At 42.8% G+C, this 17,847-nt stretch overlaps 1 protein-coding gene and 1 non-coding gene across 6 annotated transcripts in view; both read right to left on the bottom strand.

Moving 5' to 3' along the window:
• EVA1A (eva-1 homolog A, regulator of programmed cell death) overlaps window positions 1-17,847 on the bottom strand; it is a 147,879-nt gene that overhangs the window by 65,880 nt on the left and 64,152 nt on the right. The window lies entirely within an intron of this gene.
• On the bottom strand, window positions 14,561-14,632 carry TRNAC-GCA (transfer RNA cysteine (anticodon GCA)). The gene has a single exon. It is a non-coding gene; the product is annotated as a tRNA-Cys (tRNA).

The raw sequence follows: 17,847 nt of genomic DNA, 5'->3' as shown, positions 1-17,847 counted from the left end.
AAACCCCGTGAACGCTGCCGCAAGCCAGCCCTGGGAAAAACCTGTGAACACTAAACTGAAGCTGAAAAACACCTAAGAGAAAACGCTGAGCAGCCCCTTCTCCTTCCCTCACCTCCGCTCCCTGACTGCCCGGCTGCTGTACATCCCCGTGCTGCTCTCTCCGTTAAACAGCCCTTTTTTCCGTCACTCACATCAAGCCACCAGCACAACAGCACCAATGCCAGCCCTCGCAGCTGACCTGTCCTACGGAGTGAGACGCACACCGGGCCCCCGTCCCGTCCCCCCCGCCCCCCCGCAGCCCCTCGCCCACCCAAACACCCAGCACCAGCATCCCCCGGCCGCCTCGCTCCCGACCACCTGCACGGACAGGACCACGGCGGCCAAGTTTGCGAGAGAAGGATGTGTTTGCTCTCACCGCCTCAGGTTCCCAGCAGCCCGGGAAGTGCAGCGAGCTGCGTGGAGAGAAGAAAGTTGTTCTGGCGTTCGGCTTCTTGGCGCTCCTGGCAGCGGGCTGGGAGCTGAGCCGTGGGGACAGCAGGAGCAGGAATGCGGCGTGACGGGCGGCGGCGTGAGGTGTGCCCAGCACTGTCACATCCTCCCCAAAAGCCGCCGGCCGGGAGGGCGGACGCCCTGCGCGTCTGCGGGAGGGCTGGAGCGCGGAGGGAGCGCGGCAGCGAGTGTCGGGCAGGGCAGCAACAGGAAATGACACAGAAACTTCACCAGGCTCCAATCCAAACTTGGCCCCTGACATGAAAGAGAGGGGAGGCAATTGGGGGCGGAGGGGGCGAAAGAGAAATTTTTCCCCCTCATTAGCCAGCGTAAAAATCTGCTGACTGGGGAAAAAAAAAAAAAATCACTGTGACAAGTTTTATTAAAGCAAGGAATGAAGGGGGGGGTAGGGGGGGATTCCCATCAGAGTTTATTTATTTGTGCAGGAGTGGTGCGATGATGTTCGACACTGAGAGCAAAATGCCATTTTCAGCAGTTTCCTGGCTTTTCTGAGCTCTCGAATGCTCCGGCGTGTGCCTGAGGGCAGCAGGCAGGAGCCAGGTCCCCCCGCATCCTGTGGCGCAGCTGCTGCCCCAAGAGCCCGGGCAGCTCTGCCCGGGGTGTCAGGGAGCCGCTCCGAAATGCAGCAGAGGGGATGGGCCGGGGCTGCTGGGGACCTGTGCCCAGCCTGGAGAGGAGCACACGGCCCCACACACCTCGGGGACAGGGCAAGTGGCAGCCCAGGTACCGGCGAGACGTGACAATGGCAGGAGTCGCAGAAGTAGAAAATCACACTGAGCGTGTAGTCAAACATTTGCTTGGATGGATTAAAGAACTGCCTTTATCGAACAAAGTTGGGTGGATACTTCAGAATCATAGAACCATAAAATCATTAAAGTTGAAAAAGTCCTCAAATGCCACCAAGTCCAGCTAACAACACGTTCGGCACTAAACCATATTCCCAACTACCACATCTACACATTTTCTGAACACTTCCAAGGATGGCAATCCCACCATGTCCCTGAGCAACCTGTTCCAATGCCTGACCAGTCTTCCAGTGAATAAATTTTTCCTCATATCCAATCCAATGCATTTTCTAATAGCATTATTCCTAATCTATTTGGATTATTTTCCTAATATCTTCTCTAATCTTCCAGCAAGACATATCCTCTGAACACCTCTCTGCCTGTTGGGTGCAAGGGAACAACATCTATTGAACTTGGTGGCAGTTTTTATAGCATCCTTTAGACCTAATACCTAAAGTGTGTCCTCACAGGCAGCCCAGACCTAGCCTGACTTTAGGCTCTCTGCAAATTCCACCTGCCCTTGCAGTAGGCATTGCCATAAACTCTTTGACAGGACACCACGGGACTTTCTGAGAGGTCCTCATCTTCCTGATTTGGTTCCCACACCTCTGCTGAAAGGTGGATGAGATGCCCATGCAATGAGGCCACTGCAGATTGAACAGCAGGTCAAATGGAAACTTTTCACTTCGAAGAAGCTGTATCCCTCCTCCTCTACTGAAAGCTGCCCTACCAGATACAGTAAACTGTAGGGACAGTTGGAACCCAGGTCTAAGCTCAGATTTAACTCTTTCCTTGAAAGAAAATATAAAGATAGCTATTCTGCCCACAAATATGAAAGTGGTGAGAGATATTTTTCCTAAAAACTGGGCTTTCTCAAGCTAAAGATGGCCTTCCTGAGACCTGTCCATTTACCAATCAGTTTAATAGGAATACAATATTCCCACTAAAACAAGAATTTTAAAATAGTCCTATTTAATGGGGATATTTTAAGGCCAGCTGAGATCACTCATTTGATAATTTCCATCACCTGGCCTGATCACCTGCATAGCTGAAGCCACAGAATGGTGTCCCAAAACAACACCTGAATCATTACAAATTATGGCACATCATGCAAGGACACATCCCACCCTGAATCAGAGGCTCTCAGGGAAGGACAATCCACCTCAGATAAGTTATTTCAGTGGCTATCACCCTGTCATGAAGAAGGGCTGCCTTTTTGATCTGCATTTGTCCGGCCTCACTCTCCACCCTCAGCCCTGGCCACCACTCATCGGCCTCTCCAGGAAGCTGCAGATCAGGTGTGGACAGAGAAGGCTGCAGCCCACCAAAGTACAGCCCATCTGCAGTTTACCCCCAGAAGAGCAGGAATATTTCAAGCCCGGGCATAGCTGGGGACCCTCAGATATTTCGGTTGAAAGCACCCAGGCCATGCAGCTCTGAGTGGAAACTGGAGCCTGCTGCTCCCTCGCCATGCAAGCTCAACTTAACAAAACCACAGACAAGTCATCTCGTAACCTTGTCCTGAATAAATAAAAAGAGCTGAGCTTTTTTAGTCTCTCATGGTAAGGCAGATTTATGGACAAACCACAAACCGTGCCTGTCACTCTTTCAAGGTCCATTTCCATTGCATTAAAGTTCTTTCTGAAATGTGCCTACCAGAACTGGATGTGGTATTGCCTCACCTATCTGTAAATTTTTAACAGACTTGGACTCCTATCCAGTTGCTCCATCAGATGCATCCCTCTCTTTGCTGTGCCTTTGTGAATGCAGTAGCAACCTAACAAGCTGAATTAGGGATTTATTGTTATAGTATCATTTTACTCCAAACTTCAACCTTAAACACAAAACACTTTCAGATCTGGCATTTATACAGTGTTCAACATATGCTTTGATCCAAACAAGGGCTTTGACCTGCCTAATCTTTGGTGTATTTTTTTCACTCCTGTGAATGACTTGAGCACAATCGTACGGTATCAGCTGTCACTCCCTTAATGAGAGGTTATTTTCAATTAATCAAAGAAATATAAACAGAGCCTTGTATCAAGTTTAAATAAGCTCAGAATAGTTCTGCCCTTAAAACAGATGTCTAAAGCTGTGTCTCCTTTCAGATCAGAGCTAGTGCACTGTCAAGAAGAGATCTTGCAGATCTGTTTGCTCAACCAGCTCAAAAAAACAGCTATCAGCTCCAAACCCTGACACAGTCCAGCGTGGCCCATTGAAGTCAGTGAATCGGGCAGCCCATGATGCAGATTAGGGTAACCAGGCCAAAATCAGATTTGTGAGGTCTTTACAGATTAGAGAGAACAGCAGAAGGGAATTAGATAGCACCATATTATTGCAAAGTAAGGCTAGCCCTGTATCAAGCCCAGCACACCATAGCTGCTTCCCTATGGTTCTGATCATTAAGAGGTCAAATAATAAAATCAGAAGAGGAAGAGATTAACCAAACAGGGTCAGGGCTGGTCTTTGGTCCCAGGGCCAGCAGGCACAGCCTCATGCACACTGGGGGCTAAATGCCCTTAACCTCCAAAGGAGAATGGCCCCATCCAGACCACTTGCTGGGAACAATCTCTGGTTCATGCTACTGGTCAAGCTATGCCAGAGACTTGTCACCCCACCCTGGGTTAAACAGGGACCAAGATAACATTTATCACCATTAAAGTTTTCCAGTGATAGGGCACCAGTGCTATTTTATTAACCAACAAACTAAATATAGCTAATTTCAGAATGACAAGTTACCCAAAAGACCCACAAGACTTTTTCTTCATCCTGAAGCCTTGGGTAAATTCAGGCTTGCCCTGTGAGTCTCAGACTCTTCCACACAGATTTAACATCCTTATTCCTTGCGCTTCAGACACTGGGTTTTGTAAGATCTCCAAGGTAGGGAACACATCTGTTCCTAGAGCTTGGCCCTTGCTTGTCATTCAAAAACAAGTGTTTTAATCCCTGGGATGGGATGCATCTGCACTCTGCTTATCCACCTCACGGGTAAATCTGAGCTAAATATCTGTACTGTTCCTCTCTAGTTAATAGAGACTGTAGAGGATAATTTGTTTTATCCAAACACAGTTTAACACAGGTGAGATGAATCCTCTCTGGAGCTTCCCCTCCTGCTCCAGGGATTATTAGCCTTGCTAATTATTTCAATCTCTGCACCTAATTTTCTGTGTCTAACAAGGGGGCCAAAAACAGGATATGTGTTTACCTGTCAGAGCAAAACACACATTATTTCATATTTATAAAATAAATATTATAATAGTGTTTTCATGACTTTTGATGCCAGAAACAAGTCATCTTGTGCAGCCTCTAAATGAGGTAAGCTCTGATTAGGCCATTAAGTTTTCATGCAGTTACCACCGGAGCCCAAGACACTGTGTGGCACCAAAGTACATCTTCTCAGCAGGGATCCACTCTGGATTACAAGGTGTCAAGGGAGGGGTAAAGCCATCATGTCTTTCTTAACTCACTATCCTGAGGTTAATAAATGACTTTTCAAAGGGAATTAATCTGAAAGAGCTTCCTGTACTTGTTTTTGTTGTAGATATATAGATATATAGATATATAGAAATATAGATATTGATATATATATATATATATAAATAATGAAATATCTCTGCACTAGGTGCTATTTTCTCTCTCTAAAAATACTCACTATAATCAGTCAACTTTTCTTAAAGTGTGTTCTGATCATCTGAGCTCATTCACAAATAGCACCTGCAGCAACACCCAGAAGAGGTAGGAGAACACATTTGAGAGTATTCCCTTGGCTACTTGCTTCCTTGAAAATGAACATCACATTTCCATTTCTACCTAAAAATAAGAGTAGAGGAAGGGAAATGGCTTGGACTGGTTTTGCCTGTTTATTTGTGAGAATGTGCAGCATGCAACTATTGAGATTCTGGGGTGATTTGGCTTCCACAGAAAGGGAATTTATGAGGGTTTTCTTGCTTGTCTTTGTCTGTCTTGCTTTTATTTCTTTTTCTTTTTTTTTCAATCCAAGTGGCATCATGGTCTCTGATGGAAACCAGTGGGACCTGTGGCTGAAGGACCTGCAACAACAAACCCTGGATAAGGCTAGAAGAGGGGAACCAATCTTTTTTTTATCCTTTTGGCAGATCTATAGCTAAAACCACAACATGAACCATGTGCCAAAATACTGGGTTTATTAACTATACTCTCACCTGGGGAAACTATTTCTGTTTGAAAGAGTACCTTAAATTGCTTACAGCAGCAGGATTAAGGTATGGTGAATTCAAACAGAAGGAAGAGTCTTTTTTTTTCTTTCATTTCATGCTAGATTGTCTGAATCCCACAAGAAAAATAATACCTCAGAGATGTATCCTTTTCTGGCCTTTACAGTTTCATAGAGATCACTGCAGTTTTCATATGGTAGCATTGGATTATCTGCTTTAAAAAAAAAATATTCATATACCTTTCCATGCATGTCTGCTCCTTCCCATGTTGTTTTCGGTATTTATGAAGCCAGCTACGCAAACTTCAGGGGCCAATGGCCTTTAAAAATTAATGAAGATCTGTAACATCTACATCCTATGTATTTTACAAAAGGAGAAAAGCTGGTTTCTTCCTCTCCCCTCTCCCCGCTCCCCCCCCCCCCCCATCCCCAAACAGATAGGAATTGTTTCTCTCAAGTTTCTCTCCAGAAAAATCTGACCTACAAATGGCTTTCTCATAACTCAGCAGACTAGTTTAGTCCTCATATGGATTTATCATTAACCACATAAGCACATGTTGTCCATTTTGCCCAACCTAATGAATATGCTATAAATAAAATAACTCTAAAAGCAGGTTTCACCATACTTATCCAAGCTGTTGCTGCAAGTCCTTCTAACTCCCAAACCCACTTACATTAGAAACATTAATCACTTGATTATAATTCAAAGCATCAGCTCTCTACAGCTGAAACTCTCTAGCACTTGACTTTGGCTAGACCTCTAACCTCAACTTATCACTTTCAGGCGTACTCCATATTTTCTTCTCCAATCTGTCACTAATGTAGGAAAGACGTGGGAAGTTGCTTTCGGAAGGCATTTTTAACCTAGGAGTGTCTCATTAAAAAGAGAGCTTAGTATAGAAACTCTAAAACTAAACCTTTCCCACTTCACTTAGCACAGAAACCTGAAAATACCAGAGGGGTATTTCACCACAACTCATGTTATTTTAAACCAAAGCAACGTAAAGAAAAAGGAAGCTCTTTTGGCAAAGATACTGTTGAGTGTAATTCTTACCTACCCCGCAAATATTTTATATGATCATAGGATTATCTGTAGAGATTTGTATTTTCCATCTTGGATGAAGGAGGCTGAATCAAGCCATCTATTATTCTCACATGCCTGCTCATTCATTAAGAGTGTATTTGTACAGTTTGGGTTGTTTCTACTTATTTCAGCTGACAGCATGGAGATCATATTCCATCTTGACCAAAGGTTTTAGAAGCTGAGAGAAACAAAAGATTAATCACAGGATATTATTTTTAAGCCTCATGTGCCTTAGTCTGGAAATAGAAAGACAAGGATAAAACTCCCAGAAGGACAGCCACAACTAATGAGAGCCTGAAAGGAAATGATCACACATTCTTAGTTCTTCTGATGGATGCCCTTCTAGCCTTGTTAATCAGAACTTTGTGATGTCAGTATATCACCAAAGTATGATAACAGATGAAGGTGAGTTTGGATGTAAAGTGATCCATGGTGAAGGATGACAATAAAGGAGGAAAAGGAGGGGGAGCCAAGTACAGTTTTATAAACTGCATCCTCAGCTTGTGAGGACTTGTAGATAATAAATGTCATTCCTTTTCCACATTATCTAGGAGATTAAGAATGTTTCTTGATGTATAACTGCTGGGAAGCCTCTGTAGCACCTTCTCCAGTTACAAGGAGGTTTATATTACATCAATTGCTTTAATTTTCCATCAATTATCATTTCATTTACAAAGAGGAACTTAGAAGTACCTTTCTTCCTTTAACCTCTTTTTGAGGAAGTAGGCTCCAGAGGCTGGAAAGGAGAATCCACGCAAGACACTGATGGTTTTGATCTTGCAAGGTTTGGCAGATCCTGCTTTGAGATTCCTGCAAGTTTTCTAGTATGACCTTATCCTGCTTGAATGATCCTATGGCACAGAGGTGTCGGCAAGGTCTCCATGCCTCCAGTCACTCTAGATGCAGTCATTGGTTTCTATATTCAGCAAAAACCACCCAGCCATCAATCCACATGTGTCACAGTTTGCGGTTTTCAAGGAAAGCATTTCCCAGAGCACTTAAGAAATAAATAAATGCATTTGAGATGCTGTTACTGATGAATCAGTTCCATTCCCTGCTTTCTACCAGTGGGTTTTATGCTGCAGAATACAGCCCTGGCCATCTGAAGCAAACCAAAGTCATGCTTATATACAGCAAATTCAAAATAAAAGGTTACTAAAATGAGGCAAAATTTGCCTTAAGCAATGAAAGCCAGAGGTGTAACAGACACCTAAGAAAGAAAGGACAGAAGTGCACTGAATGCCTTTGAGGATGCAACCAACTGGAATACAAATGTGGGTGCTTCCCTGTACCTTTTATTAGGTTTGTGCCATAATATGGAGAGATCTCCGAGCTGATGCCCTACCAAGCTTTGCTAAGTCATGCTGCAGGACAGCACTTGGTAGGGAAATGCATCATCTTAGTCCAAATGCAGTGAAGTTATGCCAGGGACATCAGCTGTTAAACTGATGGACCCTATCCACAGGCACATCAGCTTGGATGTTCCATGGGTGTCACTCTTACTCCATGTGGAGCCAGCCCAAACATGTCCATACTATACTGTATCCTGTATTCTCTAGGAATATAAACTGGGGATATAGTTGAGTTTCATGGCACTTCTCAGAGCTTTCCTGGCTGGGATGCCTGCTGAGGTGTCTCTGGCACCATCTGCCCAAACACTCCCAATTCCAGGTTGCAGCAACTCACAGGGAGATAGAACAACTGGGCAGTTGAAGGGACGGCCTTTGAAGTGATTAGATATTCCTGAAGAAAATAAGGCAAATTTATCCCTGTGATGCCTACTTTGTACTCCATGGAATAGTAGGGACAGCATTTCTGTTATCTCTGTTCTGCATGTAGCTGTTTAATGGGAAGTACTGAAAACACACATGAATGGACATTAAATTACACAATTTCCCTCCAGGCTTTCTAAGCCATCATGAGCACGAGCAGGAGACAAGTACATCTGAACATAAATTCTAAGCTGATACGTGTCATTTTACCCATATAGAAAGTGGAGTGAAGGGAGAAAACTAGGAACAAAAGACAACAGGAAAAGGAAAAGGAAAAGGAAAAGGAAAAGGAAAAGGAAAAGGGGAAAAGGAAAAGGAAAAGGAAAAGGGGAAAAGGAAAAGGAAAAGGAAAAGGAAAAGGAAAAGGAAAAGGAAAAGGAAAAGGAAAAGGAAAAGGAAAAAAGGAAAAGGAAAAGGAAAAGGAAAGAAGGGAAAGCCCTATAAGTAAGCTTTAGCATCTGAGAAAAACCAAGCAGAATACCTGGTGCCCTGTGTTGCAATCTGAGGTCTGCTGTGAATGGATGCATAAGTCTGGGGCATGGAAATTAGTCAGAACTGCTGTCCCAGGGAACACACTCCACTGGAGCAGGCTAACTCCTCTCAGGGGGGTATGTTGGACTTACCGACCTGATTCTTGCCAGATGTCTGGCCATGGACAGCTGATCACCAGCAGATTATTTTAAGATAGACTTCCACTGAGACACATCACTTCCACCCCAAGAGCACCTAATTCTTAAAATTCAAAGGCTTGAGTGCTTGAAATCAGCAAAGGAATATCCTTGAATTACAGTTTCATGCCGCAAAGCCTCTGCTCTTGAAATATGGAAGCAGCTCAAAGAAATAAAGGGGTATCCAGGCCCTCATTCCATTGCTCTTGAATGAAGTATGGTATGGATTTCTAGCCCTGGATTTAGGCCTGGAAGCACATCTGGAGGGCGTCTACTCCTTGCATATGTTAGACTTGTGCTACATTAAAGAAATCATGACTTTAACAAATATCATAAATGATTAATAAAATTCCTGGCCTGAAACAAAATATTGTTGTTTATTATGTTACATTGAGACTGACTCCTGCAGAGATGATGACACCAAAGCCGTGAAGCATCAAGGCAGAGCCTTGAACTGCCATAGCAGTGTTCCTGTGAAGGCAACTGATTGAAACTCCATCATCTTGAGCTAAGGCATCAAATCTTCCCAATCCACATGGTCGGTCTGCATTTGGCACAAGAGCTAAAAAATGACACCTATCAAGCAGGAGTCACCTCACTGCAATATTCACGATTATCTGCAGGAGAGGATGAATTGCAGCACAAGAAAAGGAGGAGTCTTGGGCAACAGAGAGCAAGAGAAAAGAACAAACACAGCCCTTCTCAGCAAGCTCACCTGGCACAGGAGTTGGAGATAAAATACTACCAGCTTCCAGTGCCAGTGATATGACCAGGAAGAAACCTTCTCCTTCCTGGCATGGTATTTGTTAACTTGAATAGCTCGAAAAATCTTTAAAATTGGAGGTGTAGCTACCTCTGGTTGCAGGAACAGCCCTGTCTCCAGCAGCAGTACTGCTGCTAGGGAGCATTACATAAACAAGTTCATGTCAGGTCACAATCAGAAGACAGGCAGAGGCAGAAACACTCCAGCAGGCATTATTTTTCCGCAGCACAGCCAAAAGCAGGCGAATTTTAAAGAACAGTAAAATACCACTGCATTTGTAGACATCATTTATTAATAGCAGGATGGCTTTTCAGTCACTTTGTACCACTGATACCAACACCATCTTTGCTGAACTAAGTTGATGAAAGTGACATAAATTTCCAATGAACAATTATTTAAATCAAGGCACAAAACTCACTGGGAAACCTGAAAAATTCTCCATGTTCTTGATTCCAAAGATCTGTTCCCAAAGCCAAATTCATCCAGTAAATACTTATCCATGAGTGTGTCCCATGTGCTATAGAAGAAAACACGGGATCAAGGATCCTGTTCTTGAAAATTAAAAGTGTAGTAACACACAGAGGAGTGATTAAACCCTTCATTTCTCTTGCATTGCACTGCTGATGCTTTCTCATTTTTCATAGAGGTTATAGAGCAGAGAGAAACGGAGAATCCCGTGAAAGTGCAGACTGTGGCTCAAGAGGCTCAGCAAGGAGAGTATTTTCTCCCCACGGGGCAGGAACAGGGGTTCCCAAACCAGGATGAATCCTGAGTCCTGGACTGGAAATGATCAGACACCTGGAAGTGCAAAGGAAAACTGTACTGTGGTTCCAAAAAGGATTTCACAAATAGGAAACTTAGGGAATTGCTGATCTTACTGGGTTTGGTTAGATGCTTATAGTCAAGTCATGTGAAGTTTTAATTGTTTTCAATATCTCAAAGTTGCATTTCTACCCTTAGGAAGGTGATGAATTTGAGCAAGGGGCTTATCATGTAAGCAAGCTGTCAGAAATAAAAATAAAATTAAATTTAAAAAACAGGACAAATAAAACCTTTCTGATCTCCCTGAAGCCTATAAATTTTGCCCCAACTTATTATCAGATAGCAAACCCCTCTCAGTAACTCCAGTGTGCATCAAAACTGGCCATTGCAAAGAAGCACAGTCATGTTCTGTGAGAAATACAAAAAATGTCTCTATTTATAACACAGATCTTCTTGGGTTTTAGCCATTAATCATTGGCCCATCTGCATACCCAGAACTCAGGTTTGCCAACATGTTCTGGACTCTGAGCTAAGATTCCTGAATCAAATATTCCCTCTTCCTAATCTGTGCCACTGTAACATTTCAACCTGAAATCCCCAGTGCCTCAGAGAAGGAATCTCTCTTTCCAACAGGCAGTAGCACAGCTGACAGGGAATGCTGATGCTAAGCTCCCATTCACTGCTATTTTTGAGTAATGTCTGTCATGTCAGGCTGGAGAGACGGATATAACAATGGGACAGGTATGGGCACAGAGATATTTGATACAAGAAGCTCATCTGTCTGAGAACAGATTTGCACAGCAAATCTCTCCTCCATTGTCTATTCCAGTTTCCTGAAGAACTCTGGAGTTCTGTGCCTGCATCTTTGTTGTCTGGACTCAGAATATCTCCAAGATGTAGTCAAGGACCAGAAGAAGACAATGGTTAGCAACTATGACTCTCTGGATCAATGGGAAGAGAAAAAAGGATCTCATCAAAATGGTGGAACAAATTCCTTTAGGAACTGCAGGCTGCTTCAAATCCCATCACTAAACCTATGTGGTTCAATTCTTTTGCATATGCTATGAGAAATAAAAGTGCAGCTACTGCTGTAAAAAAAAAAGTTTCTATAAATATTACCAGCCAAAGGAGGGTCAAGGAAAATCTCCATCCTTTACTGAAAGCAGAGGAAAACATAAAGAACAAGTAAAAAGCAGAGGTACTTGCAAGGAGGTTGCAGTGAGCTGGGGATGAATCTCTTCTCCCAGGTAACAAGTGATAGAACAAGAGGAGATGGCTTCAAGTTGCACTAGTGGAGTTTAGATTAAATACTAGGAAAACTATCTTCACCAAAAGGGTTGTCAAGCACTGGAAGAGGCTGCCCAGGGCAGTGCTGGAGTCTCCATCCCTGGAGATACTTAAATGATGTGTAGATGTGGCTTTGAGGGATATGTTTTAGTGGTGGGCTTGGCAGTGCTGGGTTAATGGTTGGACTTAATGATCTGAAAGGTCTTTTCCAACCTTAATGAGGCTGTGATTCTGAAATATGTAAGAGGATACACATTTCACAAAAGTCAAACTGCCTTAAAATCCTAAGAAAATAGTGTGGTGCACTTCAAACACTCTTCCCCAGAGGAGAGGTTATAAAAACAATAGTTGAAATATGTATGATCATTTTGTGTAATGCACTACTGGAAGATGTTCCAATGCTCATCTGATAGGTGCAGGAAAAGAACAGAAAATAACATAGCTGGGTTCAGACCAGGTCAAGTGATCTTCCCAAAGATTCCTCCTGTCTCTTTTCTCAAGAAGCACATACCCAAGAGATTCTGTATGCAAACAGCTACTCAGAAGGGAGTATGATACAATAATAAAAACCAACAGACACATTTAGAATAATATTAAATATTAAAAGCCCTTAGTGAAATCCAATGGCTTCTTGTTATATATGCCCCCAACTCACTGCAACACAATGCTTCCCTGAAACTTCAGGAAGATTTTAGGAGGAGGTAAATAAGTGGATGCTCTCCATACACCACACACATTAAAAAGGGGTAATTAGAGCTATCATCATGGGCTTGTCAGATGCACATCAATCATGGGCAAAATTGCCGAACATCTCTGACAGGGTTCAACAAATAAATAATTAATATACATCAACAACATGCAATGGAAAAGGAGTCTTATTAATTAATCCAGTCTCGTGTTTTGATGAGCCTACAAATGAGGTTGATAAAAGTAAGAGTGTTGAGGTAATGGGCTTTTGAAGAGCACCAAATTTGAATTATTGAGTAATATGCTTGGCTGGTTTAAAATAAACATAGTACAGTGTAGATTAATTGGAGACCAGCTGATACCTTTCCAAATTAAATAGTAAATGGCAAATGTTCACTCAGCAAGTGAACTTTCAGACCCCTATAGATGCTGGCTTACCAGTTGCTATTTAATTTTTTTATTGCTGACATGGAAGAAAAGGTTAAACTATTATTAAGTTTGTGGAATTTTGGGAGGCACATGGAATATGGAGGACAATAAAGCAAAACAATCCAGAGAGGAATTCAGTAAACTGCGCACAAGCCAACAGCATGAATTTCAGTAAAGTCCTGAATGTAAGATTAAACCATGGAGAGCTTGCTTCTCAGGCATGAGAAAGGAGGCCAGAAGCAAACTGGAAAAAGCCTAGAAAGTGATAGAATCTAAGTGGTTTAACACAGACATCTTCAGCAGCATAATGCATGTACTAGAGATGTAAAATCAAGTAGAAGAAGCAAAGAAATTATATAACAAGCCAACCTGGCATTGGCGGCTGAGCCTATTTTAGAGGCTGCAGGTACCAAGGAACTAAAAATAATTGAGAGAAAAGACACAAGAATGAATAAAGAATTGGGAAACCTCATTCTGGAGAAAGACGTGAGAAGATTTGCCTCTTTAATTTTACTAAGTAAAGGCTGAGAGGTTTCTTAATTACAGACTGTAAGTATTCAAAGAGAGAAGTGGAATTAGCTAATAAAGTTTCTTCAACCTTAAAAGATCTCGTAGTGGCCAATAGGTAGAAGTTAAATCTAGACATTCAGAAGAGAAATAAATCTAGTTTCTTTGACAATTTTGCATGGGTTGTGGGATACTTACAGTCACTGGGAATCTTCAAACCAACTTTTTTAAAGTTTCACTCCAGTTCAAACAGCAATTAATTTAGGGAGGTCTTATGGCCTCTTGGCCTCAGTAACTTATCATTTAAGTGACAGGACTTCAAATGCTTCTGTGGGAGGCTATTTTACAACCTAATAAATGTCATCTTTGGGAAAAGTTTCATGGCATTCTGCATTTGTCTTTAATACACTACTAATGGACCACACTGAGTAACTGAATCCCTTGTTTTCTGTTCTCATTAAACCACAGTTAAAATAATGATCTTTCAGCAGATAATAACACTTTTTCTAGTACTTGTAAAGAATAATCAGAGAACAAATCAAGCAATTAATTCTTAGTTCTCAGTCATTCCTCCCACTCAAGACCCAAACCAATGTTCAATTAAGCACAGGAATATGTGAGCAATGTTTCCTTCAGCCAAGCACCGGAGAAGAAGAGGAAAATTTGGCATTTGTGACCCTCAGACTGCCACAGTTTGCAGTATCTGTACCCAAACCAGAAGAGTACGCAGAGAAAATGCAGATTCTTCCAGGGGCTGAAATAAATGTGCTCCTGTGGCTCACACTCAGTCCTTCTCTCCATCTTCACTTGCTTTTTGGCTGTGGTTTTTCCCTTTGGTCACTCATACTTTAATTTGCTTCATAATCTCAATCCTGCTACTCAGTGTCTAAGCACAAAATCATAAAGCATAGAATGGTTTGGATTGAAAGAGACCTTAAGGATCCTCTCATTCCAATCCCCTGCCATGGGCAGGAGCACCTTCCACCAGACCCGGTTGCTCAGAGTCCCATGGCCTTGAACATTTCCAGGGGTGGCATCCACAGCTGCTGTGGCAGCCCCTGCCAGGGGCTCACCACCCTCGAAGTAAAGAATTGGCCTAAAAAAGCAGCACCTGAGGGGGCACCTGGAGTTGAACCAGGGACCTCTTGATCTGCAGTCAAATGCTCTACCACTGAGCTATACCCCCTGCCTGGATGACTGTACTCAGTAAAGGAAACTCATTAGGACATTCCCTGCCCCAGGGAGTTCTCAACATGGAATATGAACCAGCCTTGCAGAACTGGTCCAGCACAGACAACCTCACTGCATTTTTTCCTGAGCCTTGCAGGAGACACACAGGGGGGTGTAGGACTTCTGGGGCAGCACAGCAATGTCTTATGAAGGAATAACAACTGAACCTTACAGATGGTGCTGGACAGTGCCAACCAATGCATTGCAAAATGATGAAAAAAGTGCTCTGCATTCCCTTTAACTCCCTCCCTGCACCTCTTTCCAGATATGCAACAGGGTTACCTGTCCAGCTCCTTTGCCCAGATGTGCACAGCAGGGCCATTGTCCATCCCTTTTCTCAGCCAGCACCATGCCCTTCTCCCCTCACCAGGGCAGGTGAACACTCACAATCCAAGTCAAGAGATAACTGTGACCCAGTGCCGCCAGGGACTGAATCTCCATCTCAAAGCAATGGTGATATTCCCCAAACGACAGTCCTGAAGTTCAGCTTTCATTGAGTAAATCCCAGGCCTCTGGAAACATGCTGGACAACAGTAAATTTAGTAAGGAAAGAGAAATCCTACGGCTCCCTGTTGCTTCCCCAGCCCTCAGTATGACATATTTAGTAGTATCAAGATGCTTGCTAGGATCACAATACATGTTCATATACCAGGACAAGGAAACAGCATGTCCATGGGGTCAGCCAGGAGGCTCTGGGATGGAGAATCCAGTGTGGGCAGAGTCAGACAAACATTAGACAAATAAGTGGGAGAAGCTGAATCCTAATGGAAACTAAGAGAATTTGTTTGCTCTAAATGGTGAACCACATGGACTGAGATCTCCAAGCAAAGCATCTACAGACAGGTGCATTCACTGGGACTCTGGGTAAGGTCCCCAGACTGAATTTTTTGGCACAATCATTTGCTGTGATTTTGATTCATCCGAAGTTTGCCAGATCAAAATTTGTTAGTACTAGTGCTTTGGAAAGCATGATCTCTCCCAGGATGAGCACCATCCCAAAATGAGCTGTCATAGCCAATCCTCCTTCCAAACCATTAATAAGGATCTTAAACAAAAACAGTCTAACATTGTTCCCTTCTGTTCCCTGAGGTATCTCCCACCAAGTGCTGGCATTTATTCATCATTATGTGTTTCTGGAGCCTCCAGCCTGTTTTCAGTCTGCTTTATAGTCTTCATCTCCAGTCAATCTAAATTAATTTTTCAGCTCAGTCTTCGTGAAACAATATATTAATTGCCTCAGTACATGAAGAGGCATCCTATTTACACAGATTAAATGACCATATTCTTTTCATCTACTTGGCCTGCAGTTGGATCAAACAAAGTGATTAAGTTTCATCTGGATTTCCTTCCTACAAATCTATGTGTGTGTCATCCATGTTCGTTTTCAATGGTGAAGTCAACATATGTAGAGGGGCTGCATACTTCCTACATGCCACTAAAGGAATCAAATTAATAACTAACGTGTGCTCTGAGTCACACAGAAAACTCAGTATACTCTTCTTCACCAGGGATGAGGTTTGTTTTAACTGCTCACAGATTTGCTTTGTTTAGTCCTTTCCCCAGTATTCCACGATGACAAAATTCACCCCTTCCTTTTTCCACCATTTCCATCCATTTTGGCAATTCTCCTGAGGGTTACCTAATATACATATGGCTGCATGTGAATGCATGGCACAGCAAATTCTTCTTCCTTCCTTATTTAGACTCCTTCACTAGACATGGAAGCCAAATTTATTGGATAGTTACTAACTCTTTTAATGATTGCTGTTCATTTGTAAAGATCAATACAATATATTTGCCTCAGTCCTCTGGTTCTCATTTGATTCTTCTGGTTTTCAGAGACAACTATGTGAGCCAGCTCCTTGACTAATTGCAAGACAAACATAACAGGCAGATCTGGTTTCCCAAGTTTCATTTCTAAGATTTTCTTGTTTTCCATATCCCTAAAATTCATCTCACAGAGGTTGTATTCTGCCCCATTCCTGATGTATTCAGTTAATGTTAGTGTCAGGAGATAGCACAGAGATTCAGTAAATCCAGCAGTACTGACTTCAAGTTCTCATTCTGTGGGGCCTCCTAATGCTGTTAGACAGTTTGAGGTCTAAAATGGGATGAAAGGAGACAAGGCGAGGTAAATATGTCACTTCCACTCACGGCGCTCTATGGATGTTTCCCAACTCGGTGAAAGTCAGCTAACCCACAGGAAGGGCAGTAAGGTGTACTGGCATGAGAAAAAGTTAGTGCCTACAGACACCCTCTGCACAGATCAGAACTCTTTTTCCACCGTGCATATGGGGTCACCCCAGTACAAGAATAGGATTCTGGATCAACATCATGTCTGAATTGTCAACTTTTTGTAATTTAAAGCAGGGGGGTAACACGGTCATGAAGAAAGAACTCTTTATTTCTTTGTGTCATTCCACTAAAAATAAATATGAATTTCCATTAGCAGTCATGAAATAGCTGTTTCAACAGAGTTCTGGAAGTTTGGAAACACACACACCCCAAAAAACAACCAAACATCTGAGCAGGAAAATGATGTAAATTGGAGAAAATGAAGTATCCTGTACATGGACCCTACCCTTTCAAAGCACAAACATTTCCAAAAATTAATGAAGAGAGAAGGTTGTTCCAGCTGCTGTGTGACTCAGACTGGCAGAAGTAACTGGCCAAGGCAGTTCTGGGACAGCAAAGTGGGGAGAAGAAAGAGGCCAAATCCTGCCATGGTTCAGAAGATGTGAAACTCTGAAGTGAACGCCAGACTGTTGAACATCCCTGACTCCCTACTATGTCCCACCAGTTCCACATATCTGCTGCACACACAGGCCAGTGAAGCACAAGCAGCAGCCTATATCAAATACACCAGTCACAACTGTATCTGTGATACTTCTGTCTGAAAACCTCATCACTCACACAGGTTCTGAAAAAGATGTGAACAGAGCTGAAGATATGGTGAAGATCTTCAAAATGGCCAGTTCTTTAGGGAGCTTCGGGCTTGGGCTGTGGGTCCTAAGGAAGGATCTCAGAGAGACACAGTTGTGGAGTTCAGCAACGACTGTTTGATGAGTTGAGAAAAGCAAGACAAAAAAGATCAAAATGGACTAAATAAGTCTCTTGGTATCAGCATCTGTGACTCTCTTGCTATCAGCATTGTGACACTGCATTACTTTC

The sequence above is a fragment of the Aphelocoma coerulescens genome, chromosome 3 (genome assembly GCF_041296385.1).
Source record: "Aphelocoma coerulescens isolate FSJ_1873_10779 chromosome 3, UR_Acoe_1.0, whole genome shotgun sequence".
NCBI classification, from domain to species: domain Eukaryota; kingdom Metazoa; phylum Chordata; class Aves; order Passeriformes; family Corvidae; genus Aphelocoma; species Aphelocoma coerulescens.
This window is presented reverse-complemented; position numbering and strand designations above follow the sequence as displayed.